The following is a 24,466-nucleotide window of genomic DNA, read 5'->3' as shown; positions in this document are numbered from 1 at the left end:
CGCAAATTTATATATTTTGCTAACATATTCACAATTGATTTAGGTTAGATTTTAATTTTAAACTTTTTTAACAAACGGCGGTGCGATAATAGTGACTTTAGTGACTTTTGGATGCAACTAGTGACTTTTTAGTGACCGAGCTAGTAAAAAGTGAATCGCTACCAGCCCTGCAGAATAAATCACTCCTTTTCTTTTAAATTTGGTGGTTTTTAAGGCCGTTCGTATAGCTTTTCGTTAATATAATAATGTCGGCATATCAACTAGGGCCATAGTTATGGATCAAACACATCGTCGGCTTAATCATTCCTTTGCCACAGTGGAAGCTCAGTACCGTAGGACAAAGAACAAACTTTCGTTTTCACTGCTACAGTGACTGCACAGCCGAAAAATATCCGATTTCAAGAAAGTTCATTGGATTACATGTACTAAACATGCCTTGGAAGTATTGTCACAGAATGTACTTCACAGTTGAACAACAGCCGCAAAGTTGATAAAAAATGTGTTTATTTATCCAGAAATCCATCAGTTTATGGACAAATATCACAGACCCATATTCCATGAAGCATTAAAACGAGTCTAGAAGTAAACTGATTAACCTTCTGTCTGTGCTCAAAAAAACTTACGTTGTCTGTGCTCTGGGGTCAAATTGACCCCAAATTGAAATTGCTATAACTTTTTTAATGTTTGGTCAATTTTTGATTTACGGGGCTGTTTCGAAAGATAATTTAATCATCTTTCAGGTCGTTACCAAAGATTGACTATTGGTGGGCGGGTACATCGCGGGGAAGGGTTTTAGTGAACAAGGGTATAAAACGAGTGATTTTTCATGATTATTTTACTTATATCCGAAAATCCTTTCCATTTTGAACTGCACCTTTTTTAAAAAGGTTACGCAGGAAGGCATGTGCTCTGGCATGAGGCGTTGATAAGTTTAGAACTCGGCCGCCAGGTGGTGGTATATTTGAATTCATTATTTTGGACTACTTAAGATATTCCGATATATTGAATTCTCCTCAGTGTAAATATTCTTATCGCACAAATTCAAAAATTGGAAGACGTACTCATTATATTGAGCACCGCTTTGTAGTGCTACACATCCTGAACAATGTTGCCGAATACAACTTGAGTGTAGGTACGAGGGATCTCAAGCTAAAGCAATATTTCATATATGCAAGAATATTGCAAGTACGCTAGCGCCGCCTATTTGTAAATTTCCTAATTATTTATTCCGTCACATGACAGTCCATTCCCACCAGACGAACTTTATTAAAGACGTCATCGTTACAAATTTCAAATTTGTGCGATAAGAATATTTACAATGAAGAAAATTCCATATATCGGAATTACTTGAGTAGTCTAAATTAATGAATTCAAATATACCGCCACCTAGCGAACAAGCTCTAAACTAATCAATACCTCATATCAAAGCACACGCCTTCCTGCATAACCTTTTTGAAAAGGTGCAGTTCAAAATGGGTAGGATTTTCGGATATAAGTAAAATAAGCATGAAAAATCACTGTTTTTGTACCCTTTTAAGGAAAAACCCTCCCCGCGATGTACCCGCCCACCAATAGTCAATCTTTGGTAACGACCTGAAATATGATTAAATTATCTTTCAAAACAGCCCCAAAAATCCAAAATTGGCCAAGCATTAAAAAAGTTATAGCAATTTCAATTTGGGGTCAATTTGACCCCAGAGCACAGACAACGTAAGTTTTTTGAAAAAAGTACACTGTAGCGCATATTTTCAAGATTTTTGAAGTGAATTTGCACCTAGGAGATAGATCTCATGAGTTCTACCAAACTACCAAACATTAGGAGAATCTGTTGAAAATTTAAAAATGGCAGCCACTCAAAGTGGCCTGGGGTCATATTGACCCCAGAGCACAGACAAAAGGTTAAGAGATTGGCCACATTTTTTTTACGATTATCACAAGACAGATCTAGTAACAATGTACAATTTGATACAGTTGGGAATGTTATACTACCGATATCAGGGGTGAGGTGGAGTTGAGATTGTGTGAGATTTCAAGTGGTTTCAATAATACAGTAGAAAAAACCACACATGCGCGAGATAATTATACACACTCACCTTTTTTTATAAAAAGATGCTAGTAATCCAATTTCATGCCAATTACACAAGAAAACAACAGAGTTGTGGCTGATCGAAAGATAATGGGCTAGACTAGAATGAAAACACGAACTTCGCAAACATCCAGAAATCGTCACTCCGGAACATAAGATAGGGGAACTGTACCGGTTTTGGCCATGTTCCTAATTTGGCCAATTTGATGAATAACTCCAAAAATAAACGAATTCGCAAGAGTTTTATTAGTTCCAACAAAAGATATATCCCTCACGTTTCAACGCTGCTTTGAATTGATTGATTATTTTGGAAAAATATGTATTTTTCAAGGTTGGCCAAATTAGGCACTAAGTTGGCCAAAACCGGTGCACTTCCCCTAGTGAATTGAACTTTCCCGTCCTCTTTTTATTAGCTAATAACTTATTGTTAGTATTTTTGATTATTTGGGTGATGGGTTCTTTGGGAAAGTTGACCTTAATTAAACTCAACTCTTTAAGAATTAAAGTGAAGTACACCCAATATTTTTTTACACGGTTGGTATTCTTAAATTTCCCGGATAACCTGATTATTTACAACTTTTCAAATACCACCAGAATTTTCTTTGATTTTTTGTGAATTTTTTCATGGGGTTAACTCATAGTTTCATTAACGCAAAAGGTCTTAATCGACTAAAAACCAGCCGTATAAAAAAAAGAACTGGGTGTAGTCTCAGTCCCAATAGCCTTGCGAGCAACGGCGTAAGATTGCCAATCCGGAGATGACGAGTTCGATTCTCGGTCAGATATAGGATGTTTTCGGGTGGGAAACATTTTCGACTCCCTGGGCATATAGTGTATCCATTGTACTTGCCGCACAAGAGACATGCTCATTACTCATGCAATGGCAGGCATAGAAAAGCTTTCAATCAATAACTGAAGAAATGCTAATAGAATACATAGTTGAAAAGCACGCCAAGTTCCAGTAGAGTCATTGAAGAAGAAGAAGAAGTCAGTCCCTGACAATTTGACAATCGGTTGAGAGACCTATTTTTTCGAGTAGCTCTAAGTGATGCAATGTAACTGTGGACAAACTTTATTTAATTAATAAATAAATTTAAAGGCAATCTAGAGTAATGATTAACGACCCGCTGCCATCGTATATTATGACACATAAGATGCTAAAGTGGAGGTCATATAGGTATTTCTCCATTAGGGAGTCTAAAACTTGGACAAAGTCTAGAATGTTGGGGGCTCAACCTTCAAATGGAAGTTTAGGGTATAACAAAAGATAAATTGTTCTATGGCAACTCTGGGAAACGACGTTTAGCCCCGACCCATTTATTGGAAAAAAGTTTTTTATAGGTATCATCGAAAAAGCGGTATATTGGGATGGAATCCATCCATTTCATATTTTTACATTTAATTTGGGTTTTAACTTTATGGTCAAACTTTGATACGGCATGTTTAGGTCTATATATTTTTCTCTGATGCCTTAAATGCCCTGAAATGATGAATTTTTCTATCAATGCGTCCAAAATAGGTATCCATAATAATGCTTTTTATGAAATTTTATAACGATCATTTTGCTAAAAATAGCAACCTTCTCTCTCTATCTCGGGAGGTGACACGTTTTGAAGTCTATAATAATACAGCTTTGGTTTTTTTTAGAGCAGACCAGCCAATCAATGCCCAATAGCCGTTATTTGAGTTTTATGTACCTTCGAATCCGAATGAACATGTAGATAAGCAATACCTCTTTCTTCGACTTATTCAAACTGCCATTAGTATTTTCGATGTTGATCACCTTACGTTGTTTCACCTGAAAATAGAGAAAAAGAAAACAGTTTTATTGTATTGGTTTATAGGGGTCTACTGGAGAACCATGTGAGGGTGAATAAAACTAAAATTTATGCACTCCATAGAAATTCATACTGAAATTTAAAAATGGCAATAAATAAATCAGTGTGAGAACAATTTTAAAATGTACAATTTTGAAAAAAAAAATGAAAGTTTATATAGAAGTCTACAAATTTGAATGAAATTTACCCAATTTTACATATATGAAATTGGCCAAACCGATCTATATTTGTTTCTCTAAGTAACAACAAAAAAGTGGTAATGGTAAATGCAAAAAATAGTAATGAGTAGTGAAAGCTTTCTACTTTTTTATCTTTCTTATTTTATAACAAACGCGAAAGGTAAAACCATAACTATCGCTAGGTGTATTAATCTTGTATTTTTAGTATCATTCGGCCACATCGGGACATTAAGTGCAACATACCGAGTTTATGATTGTCAGTGGGCTATAAAAGCGGCGTTAAGTGTGATTATTCCAGCAATTTAACACCGGATCGATGATGTGCTCGGCAGTTTCCTACCATGAAACATATTTGACAGTGCGCACAGTGGCTTCAAATACCCCGAGCATCGTGAAAAGTGACACGTTTTAGCAATAGATACGTGTTTCCTTTTAGTCGGAAATACGACTTTTAGATGTCGTATGCAACACTTTCCCAACACTGTCCAGCTAGTAGAACTCCTCCTTACGGAATCGATATAACACATAAAACTAATATTCCAACTGTTATGTGATATATTTGAACTAAAACATAAAACAACCGGCAAAACGCACAGATTTTACTGAACCGAACCACACCCAGTCTCGTCAGCTTAAAAGCACCGCACACAAAATCGTCATCCATTCGCTCATCAATGCCAGAACATCGCATATACATACGAGCATATGGGTAGGTGCGTGACTCCCTGGCAAAATGTGGTGGACATGCCCCCTCTAATAACTGTTTCGTTTTATCTTTCACTCACGTGGACCGGGTTGTTCCGAAAGTCTTTGTTGTGGTTTGCATTGCTCGGTGCCCAGGTGAGCATATGGGTAAGCCGACGACGCGATGCGACGATTACGGGGAAGACAAGTTCGAAACTGGAAAGGTTCAAATCAAACGTTGACCCATCTCTCGTTGGTTCGGTTCAAATAATTTGAAACAGGTTTTCCCCGCCCGCCGGTATACCTATCTGGGCATTCATGCCCCGGGTGAAGAAAGCACGGGTCAAATCTTGATAGGTTTATAATTGAGGCGTTTACATGTGTGCTGATGGGCTTCGTACAACGATTATTGATTTTAGTAGTTTTGTGAGCCGAGAAAGTGCAGCGTCAAGCGAGGAGAAATTTCAAATCCCATAGATGCCATAAATTACAATTAGCCAACCTCCACTGCAACCGCTTGATGGAAGTAAATCGCTGGAAACAGGAAAGTAATATCCTGAGCCGCATCCGACAGTTTTGGTTGGGATCCGATGTGGAAAATATTTACTAAGTAAGTTGCACTTAGATTTGATACAGATGATTTAGAAGAAGTGAAGGTCCACAGAGAAATAGTTTATTACAATATGTTTTCCATTCAAATTGATAATCGATAATCGCATTCAATCCAACAATTCATATCATGTATTTTTCAGGAACGTTAGTAGCATTCAGCAGATATTTGTGCCCGGTAACATTGACAGTTTTCTATACTTTATTTACATTAATATTTTCGCATCGCTCATCCAAGCTACAGAAAGGGATACGTTTGAGAATCTCTGCAACAGATTATTCATCCCTGGGGTGAGGATGTCCTAGCATATCATTACATGTATTGGCAACATATTGGTTGCGTTCATCACGTTTGACCATACGAACAAGGATGACAGCAGAACTGCCGGCAGGGCCGAGGTGTAAATGTTTGTAAACACAAGCCTAATTGATTGATTGACGCTGTGCTGTGTATTACGATTACCATTGCGTCAAGCGTAACCACCCAGGCGATGAGATGGGATGAACATTGGTTCTCTTTGGGTATAGGTAATTGAAGCGGGGTGCGAATGTGGCATGTAATCGCTACTCTGGGATAAATTAGGTTGATTCGATGTGGGAAATCGCTTCTCCCAGTTGAATGAAGGTTCACTTGGAGTAGACAATAAACAATTAAGAGGTCAAATTAAGTACATTGTGATATGTAATACATTGTGGTACATTGTATAATTATTAAAAATATGCCTAATTTTTGCAGGAATTTCACAATGCACGTTAAAGTAAGCGAATAGCTTAAAAGTTGGCCAATTAGCTGAAATAGGTGCTCTCAGCTGCGCGAAATAACATTCTCCCTATTAGACATCAGACATGAAACCACATCAGGAAAAACACAAATAAATCAATTTAATTTCAATTAAAAAATGTTACAGATATGATCCGTTTTATCAACAAGGCCGTGAGTTTCAGTAAATAAAATCGGCTACAGTTTTAGTAAAATGTTAAATTTTCAGGTTCTAACATTTTTAAATGCTAAGGGACTGTCCATGGACCACTTGAACATGCTAGTGGGAAGCAAGGGTTAGTGGAAAGAGACAAAAAGTTATTATATAGGAAATGTATATTGATCATTAGTAGTGACTGGTTGAGGTTCCTGGCAAGTTAAAAATGCATCAAGTGAACGTCCATGAATTACGTCACACAGAAATTAAGCATTTTCAATCCCTCCTTTCTTAATTATCCCACTTTTGCAAGAAATTTACAAAAAATATATATGCGTAGTCACGCTTTTAGAAACCCTCTCCTTCCCACTAAAACTATGGCGTAATTTATAGGCGTTTCATAAGATAAGGTGTCATTCGTTGATAACATAACAATAACTTTGGAAATGTTTGACGTCCTTATCCCTTTGGGACGGATGGGTCTGGGTCATATATGCCGAGCGTTTTAGGTTGGTTGTCAAAAATCACAGATGAGACTTGTCATAAGACGAGTTTATACAATCCCATTGAATTCCACCACTTAATTGTATCTTGACAGATACGTATTTCGACCTCAACAGTAAGGCCGTCTTCAGTGTCTCGTACTTGACTCGACTTTAAAATAAAGTCGAGTCAAGTACGAGACACTGAAGACGGCCTTACTGTTGAGGTCGAAATACGTATCTGTCAAGATACAATTAAGTGGTGGAATTCAATGGGATTGTATTAATTCGTCTTATGACAAGTGAAGACATTCCACTAAAAAGCTCAAAATAATTTTCTTATCAACACAGATGCGAGCTAAGTCCCAAGTTTCTTAAGCAAAAATCTTCACCAGAATGTCGACTACCCAGAAAAAATATTGGAGGTCAAGTTTGACTTTACCTTCAACTCAAGGTATCTACCAGGTCAATCAAGGTGTTTGCAATGTTCTTATCTTTGGCATATACGCAATATATTCAATAGGAATAATGTCAACCCAATTTTCTGAAGTCCGAGGTGTACATGGTACTCCAAAACGTTTTCGAGTTCAGTTTAAAGTATCTACTAGATCAATTATGACTTTTGCAATGTCCCCATCGTTAGTATGTACCAAATCCAGTTCAAATGGCATAGGGTCCTAACTTCTATGAACATAAGATTTCCAAAGGGTCAGTCTCCAGTTAGCCTTGCGAGCATAGGCGTAGGATTGCCAATGCCGAGATTGTGAGTTAGATCCGGTCCAGTCGAGGATGTTTTCGGGTGGGAATTAGTTCGATTAGTCATCCAGAAGATCTTTCATGCATATCTTCAAAAATTCCTCCAGGATTTCCATCGTAAATTTCTCTAAGTAATCCATCGAAAATTCCTCCAGTGGTTCATCACTAAATTCCTTAAAGAATTTCTTTAAAAATCCTCAGCACATAAATCTAGAAACACCTTCAGAAGAAATTCCTTTAGGAATTCTTTCGAAAATTTCTTCCAAAATTTTTCTAAGAACTCTTTTATATAATCTTGCAGAATTTCCTTAAGAAATTCCTTTAGCAATACGCTCAGAAATTCTTTCAGGTATTCCATTCCATCGGCTCCCATAATACCTCAGGAATTACCAAATAAATTCCTAGAAGAATTTCCAAAGAAACTAGAATTTCTCGATTTTTTCTGTAGATTTCTCCAAGAATTCCTTCAGAATTTCCTACAGAAATTCTTTCGGCAAACCTTCAGGAAATTACTTGAGAGATAGATACAGAAATTCTTTTGGAAAGCGTCAAGATATTCCTTAGAAAATTCAAAAACGGAATTCTAGGAATTCCTTCAAAAATACCAGTAGGAAAATCTTTTTAAAAAAATCCTTAAAGAACAACGATTTTTTTAAAGAATTTCTTCGGAAACTCATTTGGAAATTTTGTCGGAATTCTTAAGGAAAATTCTTCGGAAATTGTGTCTGGGAAACCTCCCGATAGTCCCTTGGAAGAATTCCTTCGTATTTTTCTAATTGCTTTATAAATTTCTGCGGAAATTGGTTTAGGAGTTCCTTCGATTTTTGAAAGAAATTTCTTCAGCAATTATTTCAGGAATTTCTTTAAAAAAAATTTTTTCCAGTAATTCCTTAGCCCAAATTTTTCTTAGCGGTATTACCCAGTAAATTTGATAGATACCACTTGTTTTCGTGATTAATTTTGGAGAAATGACGAAACAAGTTGAAAAATATTTTTTGGAATGTGCTAGATCATCCAAAATATCCTTGAGTCCAGAACTTGCGATCTACAGTTACCATGCTAGCTTTTTTCGTCACTCTAAGCTTGGATATGTATTCAACCATGTCCATAACATATTCCTGAAGATCAAGAGACATGGTCAGATGGTTTTGGGATATCCTGGGTCATCCAAACCGTCCTTGAGTTCAGAACTTGCGATCTACAGCTACGACACTAGCTTTTTTCGTCGCTCCAAGCTTGGATATGTATTCAACTATGTTCAAAACATATTCCTGAAGATCAAAACACATGGTAAGATGGTTTTGGGATATCCTGGGTCATCCAAACCATCCTTGAGTTCAGAACTTACGATCTATAGTTACCATGCTAGCTTTTTCATCAATCTAAGCTCGGATATGTATTCAACCATGTCCATAAAATATTGCTGGAGATCCAGAGACATGGTTAGATGGATGTGGAATATCCTGGGTCATCCAAACCATCCTTAAGTTTAGAACTTGCGATCTACAGCTACGACACTAGCTTTTTTCGACGCTCCAAGCTTAGAAATGTATTCAACTATGCCCATAACATATTCCTCACGATCAAGATACATGGTCAGATTGTAATGGGATATCCTGGGTCATCCAAACCATCATTGAGTTCAGAACTTGCGATCTACAGTCACTCCAAGCTTGGATATGTATTCAACCATATCCGTAGTATATTCCTGAAGATCGAGAGACATGGTCATGAATGGTGCAATGGATATAATTGAATGCATATTTAAGCTTTGAGTACCGAACAAGATTTTCTTGTAGCAGTAGATCTCAAGTACTCAACTCAAGGGCAGTTTGGATGACCCAGAGTATTTCAAAACTGTCTTACGATATTCGTTGACCTCCCAGAAGGTGTAATAGATATAATTGAATGAAAATTGAAGCTTTGAGTACCGAAAAAAGCTTTAACGTAGCTGTAGATCTCAAGTTCCGAACTCAAGAATAGTTTGGATAACCCAGAATATCCCAGAACTACCTTGCGTTTCCCATCTTCCATAAGATGTAACGAACATGGTTGAATACTCAAAAAAAACTTTGAGTTACAAAAAAAGATTTTTTGTAGCTGTAACTCAAGGATAGTTTGGATGGCCTACGACTTCCAAGGAATATTAAGAATAGTTTATTGTATACCACAGTTACTCTACGGATACGTTTAAAATCTTATTTTAAAACAGTACAATAGGCTGCGATAACTTCACCGTGTTAAAGACGTTCTAGGTTGCCATAAAGCCATGGTTGCCCATGCCTGATATTTTTCCCTGGTAGGGTAGTTAATTTCAAGCAATTTTGCTGAAGGTAGTGTTCACTTTTATCCATCGTGTAACTCATAAAATATATGAAAAATAATGGCCGAAATTTTCATTATATCGAGTTCTTGAAGAGAAGCCCGATCCTCTTGAAAAGCGGATTTCAAGTCACTTAAAGGTGAGCTTCTAAGCATCTTGAAAGATGCTGCTTAGCCTCTTGAACGTTGATTTCCAATTCTCTAGAGAGGAAATCCGAGCCCTTTGAACTAGGCTTCCGAGCATCTCTAAAGAAGATTTCGAGCCTCTTGAAAGGAGGCTTCCGATCCTCTTGACAGGAGGCTTCTGGGCCTCTTGGAAGGAGACTTCTGAGCCAATTGAAAGGAGGCTTTCGGGCCTTTTTAAAACAGGCTAGCGGGCCTCTTGAAAGCAGGCTTCCGGTCCTCTTGAAATGAGGCTTCCGGCCTCTTGAAAAGATGATTCAGGGCCTCTTGAAAGGAGGCTTTCGGGCCTCTTGAACGGAGGCTTCTGAGCCTCTTTAAAGGAGGCTTCCGGGCCTCTTGAAAGGAGGCTTCCGGGCCTCTTGAAAGGAGGCTTCCGGGCCTCTTGAAAGGAGGCTTCCGGGCCTCTTGAAAGGAAGCTTCCGGACCTCTTGAAAGGAGGCTTTCGGACCTCTTGAAAGGAGGCTTTCGGACCTCTTGAAAGGAGGCTTCCGGGCCTCTTGAAAGGAGGCTTCCGGGCCTCTTGAAAGGAGGCTTCCGGGCCTCTTGAAAGGAGCCTCCCGGCCTCTTGAAAGGAGGCTTCCGGGCCTCTTGAAAGGAGGCTTCCGGGCCTCTTGAAAGGAGGCTTTCGAGCTTCTTGAAAGGAGGCTTCCGGGATTCTTGAAAGGAGGCTTCCGGGCCTCTTGAAAGGAGGCTTCCGGACCTCTTCTAAGGAGGCTTCCGGGCCTCTTGAAAGGATGCTTCCGGGCCTCTTGAAAGGAGGCTTCCGGGCTTCTTGAAAGGAGGCTTCTGGGCTTCTTGAAAGGAGGCTTCCGGGCCTCTTGAAAGGAGGTCTCCGGGCCTCTTGGAAGGAGGCTTTCGGACCTCTTTAAAGGAGGCTTCCGGGCGTCTTGAAAGGAGGCTTCCGTGCCTCTTGAAAGGAGGCCTGGGCCTCTTGAAAGGAGGCTTCGGACCTCTCGAAAGGAGGCTTTCGGGCTTCTTGAAAGGAGGCTTTTGGGATTCTTGAAAGGAGGCTTCCGGGCCTCTTGAAAGGAGTCTTCCGGGACTCTTTAAAGGAGACTTCCAAACCTCTTGAAAAGAGGCTTCCGGACCTCTTGAAAGGAGGCTTCCGAGCCTTTTGAAAAAATGTTTCCGGGCCTCTTGAATAGAGGCTTCCGGGCCTCTTGAAAGAAGGCTTCCAGGCCTCTTGAAAGAAGGCTTCTGGGCCTTTTGAAAGGAGGCTTCCGGGCCTCTTGAAAGGAGGCTTCCGGGCCTCTTGAAAGAAGGCTTCCGGGCCTTTTGAAAGGAGGCTTCCGGGCCTCTTGAAAGGAGGCTTTCGGGCCTCTTGAAAGGCGGCTTCCGAGCCTCTTGAAAGGCGGCTTCCGGGCATCTTGAAAGAAGGCTTCCAGGCCTCTTGAATGGAGGCTTCCGGGGCTCTTGAATGGAGGCTTCCGGGCCTCTTGAAAAGAGGCTTCCGAGCCTCTTGAAAGGAGGCTTCGGGCCTCTTGAAAGGAGGCTTCCGGGCCTCTTGAAAGGAGGCTTCCGGGCCTCTTGAAAGGAGGCTTCCGGGCCTCTTGAAAGGAGGCTTCGGGCCTCTTGAAAGGAGGCTTCAGGGCCTCTTGAAAGGAGGCTTCGGGCTTCTTAAAATGAGGCTTCCGGGCATCTTAAAATGAGGCTTCCGGGCCTCTTAAAAGGAGGCTTCGGGCCTCTTGAAAGGAGGCTTCCGGGCCTCTTGAAAGGAGGCTTCGGGCCTCTTGAAGGCGGCTTCCGGGCCTCTTGAAAGGAGGCTTCAGGCTTCTTGAAAGGAGGCTTCCTGGCCTCTTGAAAGGAGGCTTCCTGAGCCTTTTGTAAGGAGGCTTCCGGGCCACTTGAAAAGGGGCTTCCGGTCCTCTTGAAAGGAGGCTTCCAGGCCTCTTGAAAGCAGGCTTCCGGGCCTCTTAAAATGATGCTTCTGGGCATCTTGAAAGGTGGCTTCTTGGCCTCTTGAAAGGAGGCTTCCAGACCTCTTGGAAGGAGATTTCCAGGCTTCTTGATAGGAGACTTCCAGGCTTCTTGAAAGGATATTTCTGGAAATTTCTTCAGAAGATCTATTAGGAATCATTAATTTCCGAGTTTAAGAGTTTTTACCGAAATTTCATCTGAAAATTAATTCCTTTGAAATTTCTGTTAGAAACTCTTCTGAAAATTATTTTAGTATTTCCAATTTCATTCTTTAATAAATTAAAAAAAATCCAACTAAATTTCTTGAAAAATTCCAGGATATTATGGAGGAAGTTTCAAAGAAATATACAAAGAAAAAAGCAATATACAAAGGTCTATCTAGACAATTTTCCGAAAGAAAGTCAAAGGGAAATCCAGGCGTGAATTGTTGGAGGAGTTCTCTAAAGAATTTCCCCTAAAGTAATGTTCGAAGGTATTCCTAAAACAATTTTAACAATTCCTGAAGGAATATCCGAAAGATTTTCCTTGAGTATTTCCGAAGAAATTTTTAATGAAATTACAATTACAAAACAAAAAATCTATGGGAATTTCCAAAGAAATTTCTAAAATAATTTATGAAGAAATTCCTTAAAGACACGTAAAGGAATCAACGAGAAATTTCCGATTTTTTTTTCATTGATTACCTTCTTTTAATTCCCAAAGGAATTTCTGGATTTATCTGCGAAGTAATTTCCAGGAGATTTTCTGGGTAAATCCCAAAAGGAAAATTTTGTTCAAGACTGAAATAATTTTTGAAAGAGCTTCCACTTGTCATGTCTTATGACAAGTGAAGACATTCCACTAAAAAGCTCAAAATAATTTTCTTAACAAAAGAGCTTCTATGAAAATTTGGAAATACTTTGGATTTTGTATGGAATTACATTATCATACAGGAATTGAAAGTTTTTGGAAAAATATTCCAAAAAAGTCAATACAATATGAATTTCATTACATTTGAGCTGCATGACATTTTTTAAATTAATTTATCGCTTGACTGATTAACGCCTCCAATTATGATTCTTACAACTGACGCTAAATTAAAAATGAACCAATTACGCCAAAAATACTTTAACACCCATCAGTACTTATTGTTGAAATGTCAGCAATATAAAGGAAAATGTTGCTAACTCAATGAATAGTGTAACTCATATGTATGGAAAAACAATGAAAACAATTTACGTTCCTACGCACCGTAAAATATTCGGTTTGGCTTGTGAAATAAAATACTAGTTTCGGAACATTGTTTCTATTTTTGAAAATGACCGTTCTGCAATCATTATACAAAGGCACTAACTAATGAACTTCACAATGTGAAGTTCACATTCGACAACGATGGAAAAGCCGTGTGTATGTTTTTCCTTGGCCATTGTTTGTGTTTTCAGCATAGAAGTACCGCGAAGTCCTCGGAAAGTTTCGTGCCAATGGCTATGGTGCGTGTGAATATTTAGATGAACGTTCCAACCCGTAGGCATTCATGTTATCGTTGGCCATAGCAGAGTGGAAGCAAAACAGTGAACCTAAAGGGTAAAATCTGACACATCAAATGATTTTATCACCGATGGACGGCGTCCTCATAGTCGCGCGAACGGAAACGGGGGTAAGGTTGAACCTTTCGTGCGGTTGACCGGCACGTCACTGCTGGCGGTGGCGCGGAGCGGAGCATTTGCGCGTGTTTGTTGCTTCATGTAGTGAATTAGGTCATCCGTCGGGATTCGCTATAAATATAGTTTACTCTCGTCGTCATTCTAGCTCTAGCAGAAGCGGAAACTCGTATTAATCCAGTCCGGTTTTGATCGATTGATGAATGCACGTGGTTTTCCAAAATTGACAAACAAATCCGTTTTATGTTCTGGTAGAGTAAATATTAATCTTGTCGACTCAGACACTTATAAAACAGCAAAGATCTTTTTCGAAAAAATATTAAAAATTGTTTATACAATTCTAACTGAATAAACAGGACGATTTTGACAGGTTTTGTTTTATTATATATTGTCAGCTCTACGAATTGATCGAACGTTCGTTTGGTTGATGACTAGGGTAAAGGATGTATTTTGGACCACCCTTAAGGGGGCTCTTATTTTGGACCACCAAGAGGAATTTGCACTCAGTGGTCCAAAATATGAGCAGTTGAACTGGTGGTCCAAAATACCTCCCTTGCCCTATGTATTGCATTGTCACGAAGGGTATGAGGAAAATGATGTATCAAACTAAGAAGGTGTAGGGACACGGCAGGTATTTTCGTCTGTTCGTCATAGTCTCGAAAACCAATAAAGATATGCTTTTCTGTGAAACTCATCCGTACCAAATCGTTACCTCAGGAGAAACGTTCTGCTATAGTGGAGTTCTAGCAAATGTACGTTGCTTTCGTTGGTTTTAGTCCCTACGACGATGGACGGAAATACCTGCCGTGTCCCTATAAGCTATTTACTAGAATTGTAGTTTCATCATTTGTTATCTCAGAGTGGTCTTATGAAAATACAATAATGGAACAAATCTACGATTTCTGTTATTGGTTTTACTTTCATTTCAATAGAAAAGCATGGTTCTCCAAACGTTTATTTTTCAAGTCTGTTTCAGTTATAGAAATCGGCAACGCCACACAAACAAACAGATGACAATAACAATTAAACCCGTAGAGTTGGCGCTCATTTCTAGATATGAATCATTCTCATCTCAACCCGCCATGACCGTTGATTGACGGACATTGTCGGCGGCGACACCCGGCGCCATCTAAATCACAACCACACCGTCTTACTATCATTAACGGTTATTGCCGATTGGCAAATAATACGAAAGCAAATAGGAGAGGTCTTGTTGGTATAGGTGTAATAGTAATCTAGCAAATTAACCCTTAAATGCGCAATGTTGTTTTAAAACAACAAACCGAAAATACGTTTAATGTTAATGATTTTATTGGTAGTTTACGCTAAAAATACTTTCGACGATTTCTAAAAAAATCGCCTTGCGCCTTTAAGGGTTAAGGTTCACACCCATGAGTTAAATAATGAAACCCGTGTGCCATTGAACGATTTGCAAAGGTAATTCTTCTTGTGGCGTCATTCACTTTGAGGCAAAACAAACATTACCAGAGCAAATACAGTGGCATTGCCCAAGTTTATTTTGTTTTCGTCATTCTCTGTTTTGGTTTTATTTTTAGCAACATAGACCCATAACAATCTACGCTATCTGGTGTACGGTTTCACGGTGTGAAGGCATGTCGTAAAAACCTACAGTTTGACAAAGTACAGTTATTCACACAAATATTATACAATTGAGGGTGTCCAATGAAATAATGTTAGTTTCGAAAAAAGGATTAGTTATTTTTTTTCAAATATTCTTTGTTAAATTGTACAAAGAGCAAAACAAATTTGTATGTAAATTATTACTTTCATTATGATTGATGTATGCGGTCTCCAGTTAACCTAGCGAACAAAGTTCTGTGGCGACTGGTGAATTCTATGCTCGGTCCGGTTTAGGATGTTTTCTGGTGGGAAACATTCTCGACTACCTGGGCATAGTGTAGGATATGGCACTTGCCACACAAGATACATACTCATGCAATGAGGGCATAGAAGAGCTTTAGATTTATAACTGTAAAGCTTAAAGATTAATAACTCAGGAAATGCTAATACATATACCTAATACTAAATTGAAAAAAGCAGGCCAAGTACCAGTTGGAGCATAATGTGACCAGCAAGCGTAGATTTTGACCCAAAAAATATTTAAAAAATATTTGTAAGACCGAATATATTGATATGGACGTATGGTCACATTAGCCATAATCGAAAAAAAAGAATAGGATTGACGTACAAATCATACGGGTATTGAATGGAAGCCACAATTTCTGCAACTAGCTGCATCATATCTTCTTGAGTTAGTACACAGGATTGAGGAGAAGTTTTGGCAAAATATTAGTCTACTGTGCCGGAAATAGGATCCGTAACCCTAAGGCGAGTAATTCAAAATTTTACGATTGTTATCCATCTATTTTCAACGAATTTTTTATAAAGATTTCAATAGGAAGAAGAAAAATGCAAAAACAATAGTTATTTGGCAGAACAAAAGTTTAAGCTGGCGTTTACCCGGAATAACGCAATGGTAGATATGATTCCTTCTTTAAAAGTAGGCAATCGTTCAGAATGATGTCAATGATGGATGTGATCCCTTCCTTGGAAGCCGGTTCTGCAGTTCATTTTGCCCGAACATGTCCTCTCTATTTTATCTATTTGTAAGTTACTGTTACTGTTACTGTAAGTTACAGACTGTAACAATACATCAAATAATCGTTTCTCTTCTACAGTATCAAATTGAAACATTCTTAAACAATTTTCGTGAAAAAAAAACGTAGAATTTGTGTTCTATAAAAAGCACAAAACTCACTCTGGGAATTAGAATTTTTTTTATTCAAAAATAAAAATTTACTAAGAAACAAATCAGGGCAGAAACAATCAATAAAAAGATGTTTTCCTAAATTATACAAAATTTCAATCTAATCTAATTTGAGGTCTTTGAAGACAAGATATTTTTACTATGGTGGCTATAAGTGTCCACCCGAAAATTTCCTAGACCGAACCGGGAATCGAATCCAGCCACCTTCAGCATGATCCTGCTTTGTAGCCGGGCATCTTACCGAAAAGCCATCTTATCTTAGCCGAAAAAGTTCAACACAGTTCCACAAAGATAATATTCGGCGTCAGTCTTCAAAAGTTCCTTTGCAATTCGTTGCATTGATGCAAAATCCAAGGAGCAGGAGAATTAATGCTCCCTATTTGTCAAGTGATCATTGCTTTGATGCACTTGCATCATTTTGGAAAATACTGCATCATTGATTTGAATCCTTTCATTGGATTCTAGGCAAAGGCAAACACGTGGTAGTCCGTATTATTAGTAACCGGTTTGCTTTCCACTTCGTTGTTACGCCGCGAAGACGATTGTTGTTAGCAACTGGATGTTGTGTCATATTTTGCTTTTGTAATAGGAATTACATTTGAAACTCATACAGTTGTAGAAGCAAAGTGAGAAGTTCTAAGATCAAAACTTCAATCAATTGTGTTGAGAAATGAATTCCCTACTTATTCTACATTATATGACGCTTCCATATGTGCTGCTGGTGCTTCCGATGTTATTTTCCCGAATATAAACATATTTAGTACATCAGGTGCCGACTAGCATTTCAAACCAGTCAAACATATTTCCATTCCATTACTTTCCACTCGAACTATCCCGTTTTTCATGAATTTGCGTAATTACAGATTTTCCCCTACGTTTTGTCGATTCCCAGCCACAATTCTTAAATGATGAATAAATATTACTAATATTTTCATGCAACAGATAGAATCGCCAGTATCATTACGATGAGCTCTATAGATTTGGTGCTCGGAAGGTTGTTATCTACATTTTTCACTGCTGCTGTCAGCTAGAAGTTTTGTTCGTCAAAATAAACAGTTATCAGCTCATTCGACACAGCATAACCATGTGTGTCCTAACACTCGATTCATATCCATATGATAAAGTACAAAGGATTCTGTTTTTACAGGATTTTTTTCCGCTTGTATTTTTAATCATGTGACTTCAAAAAATCTCTACCAAAATCTTTGCAACATGTTTAAAAAAAGCCTAAATAATTCAAAGAAAAATCACATGGTAGTCAATATGCGTTAGACATTTAGAATGGGTGCAAAATTGAAAAAGTGTAAATCGTGTAAAAACAGAATCCAGTGTATAAAAAACGAGAAAGTTTGACGGGAGAATCAAACTCTCACTCAAGAGATTGACACAATTGAATTCTGACACCACTATAGCCATGTAACCACATAGCCACCTTTTAGTTCCAAGCTTTCAAAGGACAATTTGATACTTCGTTTCTCAATACGGTAGATCACCGCCTGAAATGATTTGAATCAATGATGCAATATTTCCAATCAATTGTGCAAAGGAAATTGTCACCGAGGATGCAAATTTATCCCAATTTAAATCATTTTTTCAAAGCATGCTTTTGCGAATCATTCTCAAAAGAGGATGCTCTTTGAAGACTGTATCGGCGTTTTCTTAAAACAAGCTTTAAAATATATAGTTATTGGTTGTAGGTTGAACATTTCTGAAGATTGTTTGATAAGCGATACGAACTATGATCCATTTAAACAAAAGAGTTAATTACTTGCAATATAGTCAGCAATTGAAATTTATCAAGATATACCGCATTGTCTTTATCATAAGCAATCAACATAATTTTATCAAAACTGACTCTCGTAATTGATGATCAAATATTTGAACGAACTTTTGGAATTGGACCCGGAGAAGACTTATAGTCTAGAGGCTGCCAACAGTCACACTAACTTTTCAAAATGGCCACACAAAACATAAGCTTTATAGCTTGAATTAAAAAAAAACACTTAAACTTTCAATATTAGGTTTTGTGATTTGTTTCCCTGACCTCAATCAAAATTCACTGACTTTCCCTGACATTCCAGGTTTTCACAGGTAGTCGACACCCTGGAAATGAGTGAGAAATGATAATTCGAGAGTTGGAAACGAGCCTTGTGAAGTGAGACAGAAGAAAGGGTGTAGAAGAAGAGAAAAGAAGGAACAAGAAAAAATAAAGAAGGGAGAGAGAAGGAAAAAGCATAAGGCAAAAAGAAGGAATGAGAGAAAAAAGAAAAAAAGGGAAAAAGAAGAAGAAAAATAAAACGTTGAAGAAAGTAAAAGAAAAAAAAATATAGAAAAAGTAACGAAGAAGTAGTAAGGAAAACGAGGAAAAGTAAAAAGAAGAAAAGAGAATGGAGAAAAAGAGAAACAAAGAGGGTGTAAGTAAAAAGGGAGCTGAGAGAAGGAAGAAAGTTACGGTTTGTTTTATTTTGTTCGTGCAGTTGTAAATATTTGAGTGAGACTGTACCGACACAAAGTAAGATTCGTAAATGTGCTGCTTATTGATTCAAGTAGGAAAGTCATTTACTTAAGTCAAGTCATAAAATTAAGGAAAGTTTTTTAAATGTTTAGAAGACATCGAGTCATTGATGCCTAATGGCAAAAAGCCAAATTAATCCACCTAGCGGTGACGATGCCTTTCTCGATTAAATCAAGATATACTGAAGGTGGTAACTTCGTTTTTTTTCAATTCCTATCTACCAAAAATGTTGGCAGAGAAAGTATTTCAAGTATTGTTATTTGTAACACATATTGATATAATTGTTATGACTAACTGGTCGGGTTGGTATATAACATCATGGGTCTCCAAGACTTCTATAAAAGGTTCGATTTCGGAGTGAAATGTACACGAACATTTTGAAAATTAAGCCAATAATTCTCAAGACCGACTAGAATATGACGTCAAATACATTTAAGATTATTCAACCAACGACACCCCCACCCCCCTTCGCCAAGGCCTGATGCCATTTTTGAACGATTCCTAAATATAAATAGAAGACTAACAAAACCGCATACATAATATAATATGGAAATAAGGAGATGTATAAAACGAAAACTATATTCAAATTTACACTTGAAATCACCCAAACTTCACCATAACTTAACACCACCCAAACCAAACAGCATGTTGAAGCATCAATTGTATGACACAAAACAAACGCAAACACCACCATGGCCACGAACGTACGAACCAGCAGTTAATCGTGTCGTTATCGAGTGCAATTTCTGTTGCCATAGCAATGAAACTTACAACTGTGTTGGTGCAAATGCTCCGATAAAGTATAATGGCAATCAACATCATCAAGTCGGCTCTAATCTTAAAAGCGCGTAATTTGTTCGTCGATTAGTTTTCGTGTTCAACACGTTCCACTTTGCAAGCTTTGAACAGCTTTGCTCGTTGCGTTAGCGTTATCGATATTGCCGTAGCGAGGATTCTAACCCATCGAGCAAACGTAATTTATATTATAGCATGGTAGCTGCTCAATGCTCGTAGTCCCGATTATATGGGGAAAAATGGAAAATTGCCTAAACCATTTGCTTTGTCAGCTGCGAATGCAATAATCAATCTTGATGAAATTAAATAGCATGTAATTAGAAGAGTGGCTCTGCGGAATGCAACTTGTTGCGATAAAATCAATTAAGTCTATGTACATGAAAATCGTGTGAGTTTTTTAGGTTGAAAAAGTGACCATACAGACACACAAACATACACACACACACACAGACATCACCTCGATTTATCAAACTGAGTCGAATGGTATAATAAACTTTACTATCAGATGTTCCCGTAAGAAGTTCGTTTTCAGAGTGAAATGATAGCCTTTCGGTGCAACTTTGTTGTACGAGAAAGGCAAAAATTGATTCAAGGTACCCAAATGGGATCGGAATTTATTGCAATACGCAATTAAATGCGTTTACGGAATTGAAGGATTCGAGTTTAATTTTATAAAAAGATGGAGCTCTCGTTAGTTATACGCAAAATCACTTTTATGGACCCCTCGATTTTTGTCAATTCTTGACTCACCAAAACTATCATAACTCCAACATTTGTCAAATTTGTTTGTTTGTTAAGAGATCAGCATATCGTACCAGGTGCAGAACGACTTGGCGAGCGTGGGGCGTATCCGAGGATGGAGAGATGCGGCCTCGAACCGTGCATTGTGGCGTCAAATTGTTGATTCAGTGTTATCTGTTTAGATGTTAACTAAATAAATGAATGAATGAATATCGTTGGAAAGAGGAAAATTGTGTCCTTAATTTGCAATAATAAAAATGGAGGTATATTAAATTTGGCCGCCATCTTAGTTTATTTTTGAAAACTTTTTTTCCCCTAGGTTTGCAACTACCGATTTTGAATATTAATACATCTATTGAAAAAATAGCTTATATTGAGCTTTGCGTCCAAAAATCTCAGGTGTATGTTTTCTCTATCAAATGTTATGTACGATTTACGAAATTATCTTTTAAGGCCCATCTGACCAACGAACATTATTTTTATGATAAATATGATACTACGACGTCAGTTCCTTGATTTTATATAGGGGAACTGTTCCGATCGCCATCTCACTTTACATATATCCATCTCATAGCTAAACAAAGAAATACGGGACCAAATTCGTCGCTTCTTTTTGTCAACATGCGTGCTCACTGCTGAAAAAAATCACAAAAATAATAAACAAAACAAATTCCTTTCCATTGCTTTGTTTTTTATGGGATGGAAATAGGAGCTATGAGATGAAGTGGCAAACCGTTCCCCTATTATTCTTCGCCATGAAAATGAAGAGCATATCTACAACAGTATTTTATTTGGATTATTTGCTCAAATGTTTTGAGCAAAACGGAACCGTATTCAAGTTATTGTATTAAATAATTCAAGAAAGTGTGTTTTGAGCCACCCTATTACACAGGCACAAAAATGCCTCGTACGGTCGTGATAACGGTCCTTTTCAACATGTAAACGTTTGTACAGATTTCTTGTTTCATGAGGAACCAAATACTGTTGAAAATATTGAAATCCAAGCTTCAATAAAACCACACGAGCTATTTTTGTGGCTGTGTAACTGTCGCTCATCTAGGTGCTGTTCTGCATTAGGTCCGTTTTGTGTGAAGCAAACATATCTCTGTGTTATTGATTTTAAGCGTGTGGTTGTTGGTGAGAGGAGAGAGTCCGCCGATGATGAGAGCGGCACTCAAGCTTAGAGTGTATTAGATTCTGGTGGACTCTCGCCGATTCTTTGAGTGTGTGATGTGACTGTAAATTATGGATGGAAGATAGGGTGGACCCAATTTGGCACTTTTCGTTGTTGCTGGCTGGACCGATCCATAAATCCTTATCAGGAAAATTAGAATGGACTCGTCTTGAGAGAGTCTCATCCGGGCAAAATAAATTGGACCGTAGTCTCCCTTGTGGAGTGGCGCTAGCCACGTGCTTTTTGGAACGGTTCGCTCCGTGCCGGCTACAAATTCCGAAGAAATTTTCGATTTTTTTTAGAATTGCTTCTTTGAATTTGAATTTTTCTTTGAATCTAAATTTAGAAAAAAAAATACTTGGAGGAATGTCCAAAGATATTCTTGGACAAATTTAATGTCGAAAATGCCTTCAGGAGTTCCGTTGTCACTTCCGTTAGCAATTCGTTCGTAAACTCCCAAGAAAATTCCTGAAATTTTGTCCTAGATTTGTGAAAAGGATTTTTGCTGGAAATTCCCGAAGAAATATTACTGAAGCAATTTTCGAGGGAATGGAATTTCCGATGGTACCCGAAGGAATACCTGAAAACATTATGAATTGGAGGTTATTGGATGAACATTACAAAGAATTTCTAGAGACCTTTTCAATAAATTTATACGATTGGATTGCATTTTATAGATTATAAAATGCAATACAAATTTTGTAATATTTGACTGATTATTGTATTTTTTTAAATTAAATTCAGCGTATTTCTTTTTTTTTGTGATTACTTATAAAGGTAAAAGAAAGTTAATTTTGATTATTGTGCACTTATTTTTCTCAACATATTACCTAGTTTCGTTCGCCTGTTTGTATTGGTATAAACAAATGAAGAAGCAAAATTTTACCCTTTCCATAGTTAAATTATTTATTTTCTGAGAGATGAAACACACCCTTACTGATTTTTTTGTATAACTTTATTATGGTGAAACGGATGGCACGGGTTGCTGGAACGGCCTTCTTCACGAATATAAAATTTATTATAGCCGATATTTCAATCTAAAATTAAAAAAAAACTTCATTGTTGATTGGGAACTGTAATCTTATGACCAGGCTTTCGACTTTTCGTTTTCATGAGACCAAAGCAAGTGTTTTTCGAGCCAAGGGAAAATCTTTTTTTCGTTGTTGTTGTTGAGGATCATCTTCCACCCATCAATCTTGTCTTTAGAATTAGCTTTGGAAGTTAAACGAAAATCTTGCCTACTAGATGAAAATTCTTTTTCGTTTCATCACTATTACCTCTCACTCAATTTTCGCGAGGATTATCGCAGAACAATTACAAAATTGTATCGCCGTGTCGGGATTCGAACCCAGAATAGTAACAATAATAGCTGTGGGGATGCGCTTACACTAACCACACCACCACGCTATCTGTATGGAAGCTTTAAGTTATTTGTTCCACATAAGCTACTACCATTTGCATTTATGATGCCACGAAATAAGTTCTAATTAAATATCATGAGAAAACAAACAATCTAACACGTAAGATTTCTACTAATTTTATAACATGGCAAAGCTGAAAGAACCATTTTCATTATTAAAAATGAACACTATAGTTATGGAAAAGAAAGATTTGTTTATACCAATACGAATAACCAAGATCTCTTTTCATTATTCTCGCCTTTTTCATTGATGACATGTTTGGAAAAATACGTTCAGAATAATCGAAATTGACTTACTTTTTTAATCATTATTACCTAAATTCTTGAATTATTTAATACAATAACTTGAATACGGTTTCGTTATGCTCAAAACTTTTGAGCCTTCCAAATAAAATACTGTTGTAGATATGCTCTTCATTTTCAAAATATATTTGGCGTAGAATAGTGTATGAAATCAAGGAACTGACGTCGTAGTATCATATTAACCATAAAAATAATGTTCGTTGGTCAGATGGGCCTTAAAAAATAATTTGGTAAATCGTACATAACTTTTGATAGAAAAAACATACACCTGAGATTTTTGGACGCAAAGCACAATACAAGCTAAGTTTTCAATAGATGTATTAATATTCAAAATCGGTGGTTGCGAACCTAGTGGAAAAAAGTTTTCAAAAATAAATCTAAGATGACGGCAAAATTCAATATGGCTACCTCCATTTTTATTATTGCACACAATTTTCCTCTTTCCAACGATATGCTGATCTCTAAGTTCGGTTGAGAAATGTTGGAGTTATGATAGTTTTTGTGAGCAAAGAATTGAAAAACATCGAGGGGTCCATAAAAGTGATTTCGCGTATAACTAACGAGGGGTCCATCTTTTTATAAAATTAAACTCGGATCCTTAATATACTCGCCGGAAGCTTTCAAATGATCATAAATTTAGGCATTTGTAAGAACCTCGTGCAAATAGTGGCCCGGTCTCAGCGAGAATTACTCATTGCCATTTCTCTCAAGGCACCACGTCTATTATTTCAATTTGTTGTTAAATGCTTCATTATTTGATAATAAGAGATTGTTACAGAATGGAGAATAAAACTCTGATTTATTCACTAGCGGTGATTGTGCCTTTCTCGTGCATTAAAATATATTTAAAAGTTTGGGTGGGATTTTCTTAATGTGTTTTGTTATATAAAGATCATATTTTGACCATAACTTCTCCCATAGTCCGATATGGCTAATTGTGTACACTTCAGGCAAATAAATCTGTTCTTTAGTTCTTCATCATATTGAAGTTTCCATGACTCATGGAAATATCGAGATATGGAATAGAAAATCCTTGGATAGCTAATTGATGGGACCAACATAATAACCCAGTTTAAACATGGCATAATTTGCTTCGATGAGTGCAACTCACGGCATT

The 24,466-nt window shown here is 37.5% G+C and overlaps 1 protein-coding gene across 17 annotated transcripts in view; it reads right to left on the bottom strand.

The window, feature by feature from the left end:
- LOC134227094 (protein 4.1 homolog) overlaps positions 1-24,466 on the bottom strand; it is a 145,625-nt gene that overhangs the window by 47,103 nt on the left and 74,056 nt on the right. The window contains exon 3 of one of the 17 annotated variants that reach the window (XM_062708351.1): positions 3,870-3,884. The exons of 14 other annotated variants lie outside the window; for them this stretch is intronic. The gene's annotated coding sequence lies outside the window, so the exon portion shown is untranslated. Of the gene's footprint in view, positions 1-3,783; positions 3,885-24,466 lie in introns of those variants that run through there. 2 more of the 17 variants (XM_062708350.1, XM_062708353.1) reach the window with 2 other exon arrangements.

Source organism: Armigeres subalbatus, chromosome 3, assembly GCF_024139115.2.
Source record: "Armigeres subalbatus isolate Guangzhou_Male chromosome 3, GZ_Asu_2, whole genome shotgun sequence".
NCBI classification, from domain to species: domain Eukaryota; kingdom Metazoa; phylum Arthropoda; class Insecta; order Diptera; family Culicidae; genus Armigeres; species Armigeres subalbatus.
This window is presented reverse-complemented; position numbering and strand designations above follow the sequence as displayed.